The sequence below is a fragment of the Bactrocera latifrons genome, unplaced genomic scaffold (genome assembly GCF_001853355.1).
Source record: "Bactrocera latifrons isolate USDA-ARS-PBARC rearing strain unplaced genomic scaffold, ASM185335v1 scaffold_307, whole genome shotgun sequence".
Lineage (NCBI taxonomy): Eukaryota > Metazoa > Arthropoda > Insecta > Diptera > Tephritidae > Bactrocera > Bactrocera latifrons.
This window is the reverse complement of record NW_017536708.1, coordinates 129,708-141,075: the sequence shown is the minus strand read 5'-3', so window position 1 is coordinate 141,075 and position 11,368 is coordinate 129,708.

Below are 11,368 nucleotides of genomic sequence, written 5' to 3'. Positions count from 1 at the left end.
GAGGTTCGCAGCAGACGAAGGGTGCAGCTTCATCTTTATACCACCGCGGGCGCCGCACTTCGCACCGGCAACGCGCTACTTACAGCAGAGGAGTTAGCAACATTGTTGGCCGACGTGGAGGCCATCCTCAACTCTCACCCCTTAGTACTTCTGAGCCAAGATCCCAACGACGGCGAGGCGTTAACACCAGCGCATCTACTAATAGGATGCTCTCTGCGGGCATTACCCCCAGAGAAGGTGCCAGTGGACCCAGTTCGTTGTTGCGAGAGATGGCAACTTGTCTGCTGTCTCAAGCAACAGTTCTGGCGACAGTGGTCCAAAGTATACCTGACGGGCCTTCAGGAGCGCAACAAGTGGCTGCACCCCAAACGCAATATGCAGCTCGACGACCTCGTTCTGGTCCACGAGGACAATGTCCCGCCGCAGCAGTGGGTACTAGGGCGCGTCGTCGCAACCGTCGAAGGGCAAGACGGCAAGGTGCGAGTCGCAGACGTTGCAACCAAGACGGGCACAATTAGCGTCCCATCCACAAACTGGCCGTGCTTCCACTGGAAATTGAAGGAATCTGATCCTGTCAAGGCGGCCGGTGTTGCGTCAAGCGACAAGATACATGTATTTAAACCTTAAACTAGAATTAAGAAAATTGAATTATAAGAATTGTAAAATATTGAGTTATCAAATTAAGTAAATCTATTATAAATACCTACCTTAATAATGAATTAATAATACCAATCAATTACTTACCATTATACTTACCACAATCTGTTACAATATTTAAGTTGAAATTATTATACTTACCCCTTTTTTATTAATACATATTTATATTACCACTAGTTTAAGCCGTTAGTTTAAGATTTAGGCTAAGCGAATGCATAAAATGAAATAAAACCTTCTCTTCTTGGTGAACCGGTGAACCGACCGCACGCTTTTTCGTTACCGACGGGAATAAATTATAAGTCTTTCGCGACAAATAATTGGAGTGATTTAACAATTCCGCATCCCTAACTATTTTTTTGTGTCTCAAAAACGCTTGAGACTTTTCAATAGCTATTATGGAAACTACCGTTTGTTACACGAACCGAGTAGCGAATGAGCGTAAAATCTAATGGCTCCATCAATCATCACATCAAGTTGTGTCGTGAAGGAACATCTGACCATGAATTCTACAAAAATTCTTAATTCGCTGGTAGCATTTGACAAGACAACGAATTGCCCATCTTTTAATGGGGTTCATCGTATTTCGAAATGTGAAAAGTTTCGTAACCTTCAGCTTGTCGAACTCTGGGATCTGGTGAGATAATTTTAGGCAATGGAAGAACCTCCTGAGTATCAAGATGGAAGTGGACGAATGTGAAGAGATTTTCGAAAGTACGGCTACGGGCAATAAATTGCACACATAAGATTTCGATCTAATGCACCTCCATTTGGAAACTCCTATTTGGCGGCATTTCGGCAATTTTTGAAGCTAGAGGGACATTGGCAAACGCCTATGTACTAAGGGAGAAATATGTGGAATTCATAAAGGAATACATAAATTTTTGACATATGGAGGCAATTGATGCTCCCACAGTTGACATGACCCTGCTATTTTCTAAATTCAGAATCATGTTTAAGGCACTGTCTAAAACAACGACCTGTATATCTCTTAACGTTACCCAACTAAGTGGACCACAGCTACAGGAAGTCGTGGATGACATACTTCAACGATTTCGGCGGTAATCGGTAGCTCTCACAGCCGTTATCAAAAAGATGTTCCGACAGGTAATGGTGGATTCCAGGTATTGAAAATGGCAACAGATCCTTTGGAGGGAGTGTCTTAATGAACTCTTGCGTACCTATCAACTTAAGACAGTGACGTATTGTTTAGTAAGCAGTCCCTTTAACGCAATTAAGGTCATTAAGAAAGTGTGCACACGATAATTTAAAAGTGATCGCTGACGTCATTGAACTGACGTGATAGAACTGACGTGATTTGAGTTAGATAAGTGGAACTCCAACTACGTCCAGACCCTAGAAGGAATCAGTGGCTCTAAGGCGTCAGCATCGGCGATAAATTTTGTGCGATTCCAGCACCGTGGTATTGGGCCTACACTAGTATCCTAATACTGATACGGTATTGTTCAAGGCAAAGATACATATGTATGTAATTTTGTCACAATGCCTACTAAATGAATTGTTTTGAGTGATATTGCAAGGTTTTTTGATCCACTGGGGATATTGGCGTCAGTTGTCGTGATGTGATGTTTGTTCAAAATCTATGGTTTGCAGAACTGAGTCTCTTCGAGAGACTTGTATGAAATGCCGGAAAGGACCAAAATACCAAAAACCCAGCCTTGGGGATCAGACTAGTGTCTGATGGGCGTCGTATCATGCCGAATTTCAGTACGCAGAGATCACATGAGTTGATTACTGCTGAAGTAAAAGAATGGGCACTGATCACACATATTCGTCAAAGCCAAGATAATATGTATTATTCTGAAATTAAAGCACTCTAAATTGTTTCCACTGAACCCGATGTCAGACGAAGAAGGCATACTGCTTGTTGATGGTCGGTTAACAAATTCGGAATTACCATATGAGCAAAAACATCCAGTCGTTCTTGCTAACACCTCCTCATTGGCAAACCTTCTCATAAGGGATGATCACAAGTGCTGTCTCCATGGTGCGATACGGGAAATGCTTCAGTACTTACGCATGCAATAAAAACAAAACAATCAGGCAGGAACAAAAAATAGCTGCAAAATATTGAAAACCAAAAAAAGAAGATGAACCTGAAAGCGGCTACAAACCTTAAGGAGAAAAGGAGTGGAGAAAGGAGGAGGAATAAAACGCAGACGGCATAGAGACAACATATGCACATGCATATATACACCTACACAGCCCTTCAAGTAACCAAGTGGGCGTATTTAATACATTTTCCATGCTTAATAATATGCATATATATATGTTTGTATAGATAAAGACGGTTTTATATACTAATATTAAATCTGTAACTTAAAATTCGTTTTAACAGCACAACAAAGAGGTTACAAACAATACTCCATATATCCAAATATTCATAAACTTGAGTAAAATAATTATTTAATGCCTATATAATGAGCTTACCTTTGTGTATTAACTATTTAACAAAAACATAAATCAGCCAAACTCAAGTATTTACTTGCAATATTTTCCGGCAATACCCCTTCTGTTTAATGAAGCAGTAAGTAGGATTGTATATAATAATATTCTTCAAATAAACACGCTTCTTCGGTGTCAGACCAAAATCTAAAACTTAAATTTATTACATCAAATGTTACAAGCTTAATCTAGATTCTCTTAAACTACTATTAATTACACTTACGTACTACTAATTACAACAAATAAATTTTGAACTCTCCATATTGATATTATATATATACATATATAAACAGAATTCGCACGGCGCCAGTTCAGATGAATAAAATTTAACATAAATGTGACTGACAGTGCAACCAACCTAAACAAAAACTACAATTATTTTTACACGAAAAAAGGAGCACTGGCTGCCAGGACCTTCGGCTCGCTGGTGGATCTAAGGCTAGGTGATTAAAATTAAGTTCTATTGTCCACGCTTTATATATTTAAAATCTTCATAAAATCTATATACACTAGTCAGAAAAAGTTTGCGTACAAAATTCCCAGCATATTTGTATTGCTCATTATGAATTTTAACACAAAAAAACTTTAATTTTTATGGTTGCATTATAAAATTAGAATATCAGAAAATAAATTTTCGAAATTTGAAACCATCATAAAATGTGGCAAGCTTTTTTTTAAAACAATTATTAAAAAGTTGGCAACATCGTCGCAGAAAAAGTTTGCGTACAAAATAAAACAAGGGGAATCCCAATAGTTTTCTCTGGGAAAATTCGCACTAAAAATATTTACATCAGTTTTGTTCAAATCAAATAAACTATTTTCCTGAAATTTTAAACAATAAAAGAAAATTTTGTACAATGGGCAGACAAAGAAAACCAACCAGCCGTGGTGAAAGAGAAATAATTATAAAATTATGGAACGAAGGTAAAACTCTTCGCGAAATCGGCCAGACGGTGGGCAGAGCACACTCCTCGATTCAAAGAGTGATCGAAATGTACAAATCGATGGGCACTACCGCCACAAAGCCTTGTTCAGGGCGTCCCCCTAAATTAAGCCACCGTGAAAAGCGATTCCAGAAAACAATTTGCATTGACACCGTATGCAAAATTTTCACAAAAGCCGGTTATCGGAGCCGAATCGCACGAAAGAAGCCATTCATATCATTGATCAACAGGCTTAAACGAGTTGCATTTGCTAACGAGCACATTAATAAGCCGCCTGAGTTCTGGAAACGCGTTATTTTCTCAGACGAAAGCAAGTTTTGTATATTTGGAATAAAAGGGCGAACGCTTGTTTGGAGAAAACCCGGAACTGCACTCAATAAAGAAAATCTCGCGGCGTCCGTAAAACACAGTGGTGGTGGCGTGATGGTGTGGGGGTGTATGTCCAGTAAAGGAGTGGGTAATATCCAGTTTATAGAGTCAACAATGGATAAAAGAGTTTATTTGGACATTCTTAAGGCGAACTTGAAGAAAAGCGCAGTTAAATTGGGATTGGAAGACAAGTATTTGTTTCAAAAAGACAATGACCCCAAGCACACTGCAGAAATTGTTAAGCCCTGGCTCCTCTACAATGTGCCCAAACAACTACATACGCCCCCTCAATCACCAGATCTCAACCCCATTGAGCACATATGGGATTTATTAGAGCGTCGGATCCGCCAACACAACATTTCTTCGAAGGAGATGCCAAAAAATGTTATCCTTGAGGAATGGAGCAAAATCACGTCGGAGGAGACATCAAATCTCGTAAATTCAATGCCAAAGCGACTAAGAGAGGTCCTACAACGCAAAGGATATCCAACTAGTTACTAGAAACTGTCATTTTCATATAAAATACATTTTTGTAATTCTTTTATTTTTTTTTGTACGCAAACTTTTTCTGAAGTGAATTTTGTCTATTTTTCATTTCATTCTTGTTTTTAACCCTAATTTATATCCAAAAGCATTAAAATGTTAGGTATACAAAAACTGAATTCCAAAATGTAAATAAAATAGAAAATTTTTTCAGTTTTTTTTATTATTTCTGGAAGATTTTTAGTAATTAGGAAGCATATGAGTATTGTACGCAAACTTTTTCTGACTAGTGTACATGCTTAAGTAAAACAAAAACAAAGTTCTTATCTAAGCTAGGTAGGATGTCATATTAAATGTTTTAGACCTCATTTATCCAGATATTTTGATATTTTTGTAACGTTCTCGAGAGACGTAGTTTTCAAAAGTGTTGTAGGTGTTTGGTTATCGAAGATAGTCCTCCTGATTACCGTGAAATGGTGGCAGTCGTCGAGCAGGTGATGGACTGTTAGTGAAGCCCCCGGGCAATGTTGGCAGTAAGGCGGACTGGACCGATTGAAGAAGTACGAATGTGTGGCTATTGTGTGCCCTAAACGTAGGCGGACGAATGATTTAACATCGTTACATCGACAGTTTGGTGGATAGGTTGGTTTGCTCCTATCTGTGTTATTTAAAGTGTATTGGTGCTGGATGTGTCTCCAACTCTCCATTAGCGATTTAAGTTGGTGTTGGTGTGCCATCTTATATAAGTCTTTATTCTCAAGAAAGTCAAACGTAACGAGCGGTTCACTAGCCGCTAGTTTAGCGCATTTATCTATCTGCCAGTTTATTCCCGCGCATGCCGGCATGGCCTGGAATACACATTAATTTTATGTTGGCGCTGTTTTCAGCAAATTTTCTGCAAGATGCAAGAAATGATGTTAGATTTATTCATAACATTTAAGACCGCTGATATAGTTGATTTGCTATCTGTACAAATAATTGCTTTCAATTTAGAATTTGAAGCGAAAATGATAGCGTTTAGGATCGCTGCGGCTTCTGCTGTKTAAACGGAGGCGTAACTTGGCAGGATTCCAATTTTAATTGTTGCTCCTTTGTCATCGACAACTGCGAATGATGTACTTGTCCCGGTTTTGGATCCGTCCGTGAAKATTAGAGTCCATTCAGGGAGAAGAGAAGTTGTAGACTCAGCAAAGAGTTGTTGATAAATGGCGGCGTTGGTGTGACTTTTGTTGAATTTCTCCAAGCTTAAAATGAACGATGTATGTGTTATCTGCCAGGTAGGAGATACTTCTCTCTGCCGCAGTGATGACACGGTGATTCCAAGCTTTCTGGCGAGTTCTATACACAGTGAAATTGTCAATTTGCGTCCAGGGTTGATTTCTCTTTGGAGGTCCGATCTTACTGTTTCGTAAAGAGTACTGTTGTAACATGTAAAAAGCTTAGGTATAAGTTTCATTACATTCAGTTCGAATCTCTCTTCGATAGTGGGTAAGCCGGCTTCCACTAGGACGAATTTGGTAGATGATTTTGGAAATGCGGGAATGCTTCTGCTTACTGCCATGTGGTATGGAGAGTACAGTTTTTTGATGTGGATTTTCGCGCAATTACCATAGATAGGAAGGCCGTAATCTATGTTCGACAACACAAGCGCCCTCGTAAGTTCTTATCTCATCTTATCTTATATTTATATATATGAGTTTTTTTATTAATTGAAACAACTGCTCTCTGTCCACTAGGTCTTTTATAAAAGATTTAGAATTTAGTACTTTATGTAGCTTGTTTTTTGTACTTAATGTAATATAATTGGAAATCGCGAAATAAATCTATACTTGGACAAAAAGGACTACCAAACCATTAGGTTCCTTTATATTATTTAACCAAATCAATGGACGATGATCTGTTTTAATGGGGAATCTGCGACCAAAAAGATATGGGCGAAAATATTTAGTGGCCCACACTATGGCTAAAAACTCTATCTCTATAGTGCTATAATTTTTCTCATGTCCATTCAAAGTTCGACTCGCAAATGAAATTACCCTGTTAGTCTGCATGAGAGCTGCTCTTAGAGCAAAATTGCTCGCATCTGTCACGAGAGTAAAAGTTTTTGTGAAACCTGGGTGGATTAAAATAGGGTAATTTTTTAACAACATTTTTAATTTAAAGAAATAATCTTGATAATCTTGGTCATTAATGTTTATTTTTAAGCCCTTTTTTAAATATTTTATTAAATGGTATGCTATTTTAGAGTAATCTTTTATAAACCTCCTATAGTACCCCGTAATATCTAAAAAATATTTAATTKCTTTATGAGTTTTAGGCAACATTATTTTGTCTATGGCTTTAACTTTTTCGGGGTTTAGCTTAATGCCCTCAGGGTAATAATGTGGTCTAAAAATTAGGTTTCCTTTTACTTTATGGTTGGTCTTCTTTCAAACGCTTTAGCACTCTTTTGCAATAGCTTCTAAGTGTTCTTCTAAGCTYGTTGAAAAGATAATAACATCATCCAAGTAAACCAAGCAATTCCTCCCAATGTATCCCCTTAGTACGCTATTTATCATCCTTTGAAAGGTAGTTGGCGCATTTCGAAGTCCAATTGGCATTCGTAAAAACTCGTGGTGGTAGCTGTAGAAAATGCAGTTTTTTCAGTGTCATCAGGATGCATTTCGCTTAGCTAAATCAAGTGTCGTAAAATAATTACATTTTTCTAATTTATCGAAAATATCATCTATATTTGGTATTGGAAATCGATCTTCAATAGTAACACCGTTCAGTTTACGATACTCAATGACTATTCGCCAATTTTGCTACTTAGACGCATCTCATTTTTAGGGACGACTCATATAGGGCTATTGTATGGACTGTTTGAATGCCTAATGATCCCTTGTTTTGATATGCTTTCAAATTGCTTATCAACTCTGCCTTATGAACCTCTGGATATCCTAACCTAGAGTACATTGGCATATCATTTTTAGTTATTATTCTGTGTTAATTTCATTTGTAGAAGATAAGTTGTCATCTTTTTTATAAAAAAACATATCAATGTTTATTGAAAATTCAAAATAATTTCCTTTTCGAAAGTTTGCAAATGATCAGTACGAATCATTGCTTTGATATTATGAGTGTCAACTTCACAACTAAATATTTCAACAAAGTTTTCTTTATATGCTTTTTTGTTATAAGTTTCTTCTTCTTCAGCGAGTTATAACAACATTTTTTGTTATGAACTGTCTATTAGTAAAGTCAATAATGCAGTTTAAGTCCCATAAATATTATTTCCTATGAGGCCATCAAACTTATTATTAAATTTACACTATAAAAATTCGTGGAAATAATCTTTAAGTTAAAGTTGTTTAAAGATTGGAAATTTACACAACTTTTTTATCAATGTACATATTTGTCCCTAAAGCTGTAGTAGCAACTACATTTACGTCTTGCTTCYAATATCAGGATTTATCAAACTAAACTAAGCTAAGGGGCACTTATTATTATGTAAGGTAGCTGTGTTCGGCGGAAATGGGACAATTTACACTGGAGTTCCCAATTTCCATTGGTTCAATATATTGGTTTGTATTATTATGCGAGTTATAATTTTCCCATAATGCTGATGGTACTGGCTGAAGATTTTGATGACTATTGTAGTATTATTATATTAAATTGTTGCCGATTTCTTTGTGAAAATTGTGAATTGTTTGATCTCCTGGTTTGATTTGTTAATCTAGAGCTACTTACATATGTGATTATGTTTAGGTTGGTTATGAATATTTTCGACACTGGTAGAATAAGGTCTGATTGATTTATTGTTTCCTCTATTATTATAAAAAGATTATAGTTTGTATCTATACTGTTCGAATCGAATCGGGATGGTTCCGGAAGATGATCTCTAAATGTTTTAAGCGCATTTCTATTTATTTCTTCTGTTGAATACGTGTCATCACCATGTGTTAAATTTCTGTTATGGATCTTATTTGCTATTTTGTTTATTTTATAATAATAGTTTTCGATTGTACCCTTTAATGTACAAGTTTTCAAATTATACTTTAAATCATTACTAGAATATTCTTTCTTCCAAAATTAGCTGTAAGAATTGATTTTAACATTCCAGTGATCGCGCCCYTATTTGTGCCGTTAGTAGTCGCGCGTACTACATGTGTAGAACATTTTAGACATRAGGGTTTGAAACGAAATATTCGTAAATAAAAAAATATGTTTTAATAATAATAAGTAACAGTTTATTATAAAACCAAATCAACCAAAAAATATTCATTTAAACATATTATTAACTAAAAAATAACGTAAAATTTTTACTTCCAATCCAAAATGACAAATTTTTTATTCGTTTATATCTAACAACTCCGATTCTTCAGTTTCAGTGCAGTGTGGACAAAGAAGAAACTGATGATCAGGACAAATACATTTTTTACATGTGTAGCATTGCTTTCTTGTCGACTTGTGTCGCGCYCTGCCACAAAAGAAACATTTTCCGACTCGACCGGTATTTGGGGGTTTTGCTGGACCGGGATTCAATTCCGGTGGATCGTTTAGGCCCAACAGAATTTTAGTTTTCATTTTTATAGATTTTGTAACACTTCCAGTATACATTCTCCGCTTTATGCAAGGAGCCACGAGCTCGAAACCAATTTCATGTAAAAAATCTTTTTGTGGCTTGTTACTGTAGCCATGGTTTATTTTGTATAACATAACCGTTTATGGCACTTATATTCATCAAATCGAAGACTACAGTAAGAGGCCAGCATCTAGAATTTCTGGAGACATCGCACGTCTTGTCCACAATATCCACGCCATATTTGGTATTATTATAAAATGTAATCATTTCTGGCTTACGTTTATCTCCTGTGTGTGAGTCGATATTGCGGTCATAGTGCATAGAAGAATAAATTAGCACTACCTTATTTTTGAAAGCCAAATACTGAATCGTTTCCTTTTCTATCTTTGCTATTTTTAAAACTTTGTGGAATTTGCGGTTTATGTTTTTTTTTTACAGTGCCAACAACAGTGATCTGTTTACTCACAAGCTCTTTGCATTGATTTATATTCATAAACCAATTATCCATGGTAACAGAGCGTCCCGAATGTTTTACGGGAGTAAGCATTCTATCCACTATATCCACAACCCTATTAGAATGTTCATATGGACCTGGCGGCTGTTCACCTGCATATATTTCCAAATGGTAAGAGTACGGTATTTCAGCGTCAGCTAACAAAAAGATTTTTATACCATACTTGGCAGGTTTGTTTGGGATATATTGCCTGAAACTGCAACGTCCACGAAAAGATATAAGCTGATAAGCTGTTCATCTAAAGTCAGGTATTCACCAGGTATAAATTGTTTTTGAAAGTTGGCAACAAGTTTCTCAAAAATTTCTCTCACAGGAGCCAGCTTGTCATGCTCTTGACGTATTCTTTGGTCTCTTATATCGTCTAATCTGATTGCTCTTAGTAGGAATCTAAATCTGTTTTGTGACGTGCAAAGGTAAATTAATTCGGTAACTGTACCTCGCTTTATGTTCCAAAACTCTTTAAAATTCAGTCTTACAGATTTCTGACAACCTATCACAAACAGCATACAAGAAATGCTCTCATTTCCAAAATATCTGTTAGTTTAGCATCTCTATCTCTGGAAAATTTAGATTTTACTYGTTCAATGTATATGTTAGTGAAGTTTACTATGATTTACATGACGGAGTGGTCAAAATACAGTTCAAAACATTCTAGCTCAGTCTTGGCATTTTTTGCTCTCTTTTTTTTTTTGTTCTCTAAGAATGTTACAAGCCCGAGTTTTTGTGACTGGGTAAGGATTTTTCCTCCACTTAGTACCATTTTTAGATGTGAAATATAGATTTCCGAGGGAACTTAGTGGTATATCATCATCGGATCTATATCGGATTTCTGATTGACTTGTTCAACATTTTCTAAGCCAGACTCGCTGTTACCTACTTCCTGCTCTATGTCCGTACTATGTGGAGATTCTTCCAAGCAGTCTTCGTCTAACAAATCATCTTCATAATTACTCTCCACTAAATCTTCATCATCAGTGTCTTCTTCTTCCAGCCATCTACAAATTCTTTCTTCTTCACTGCGTAAAGCCATTTTTATGAAAAAAAATCCCCGCTCTAGTTACTGCTAACCTTCTAATTATCTGTATATATCACAAGAACTTCAATAAAGGATAATAAATATACTTACAACAAATAAACATATACCGCAGCTCGCAAAAAAAATTTTACGGATTAATGAAACTGTCGGTGTAACAGTACATGAATAAGCGAAAATATTCAAGTATATACACAAGTTTTCTCCTATTGTAGTACGCGCGACTACTGGAGTGTTAATTCTTAAAATGTAATTAACTAAATGCTTATATATGTATGTAATGTCTAAAGTAAGGAATATATATTTTATACTCAGTCATCGACTAAAGCTCGCTCTGTGTA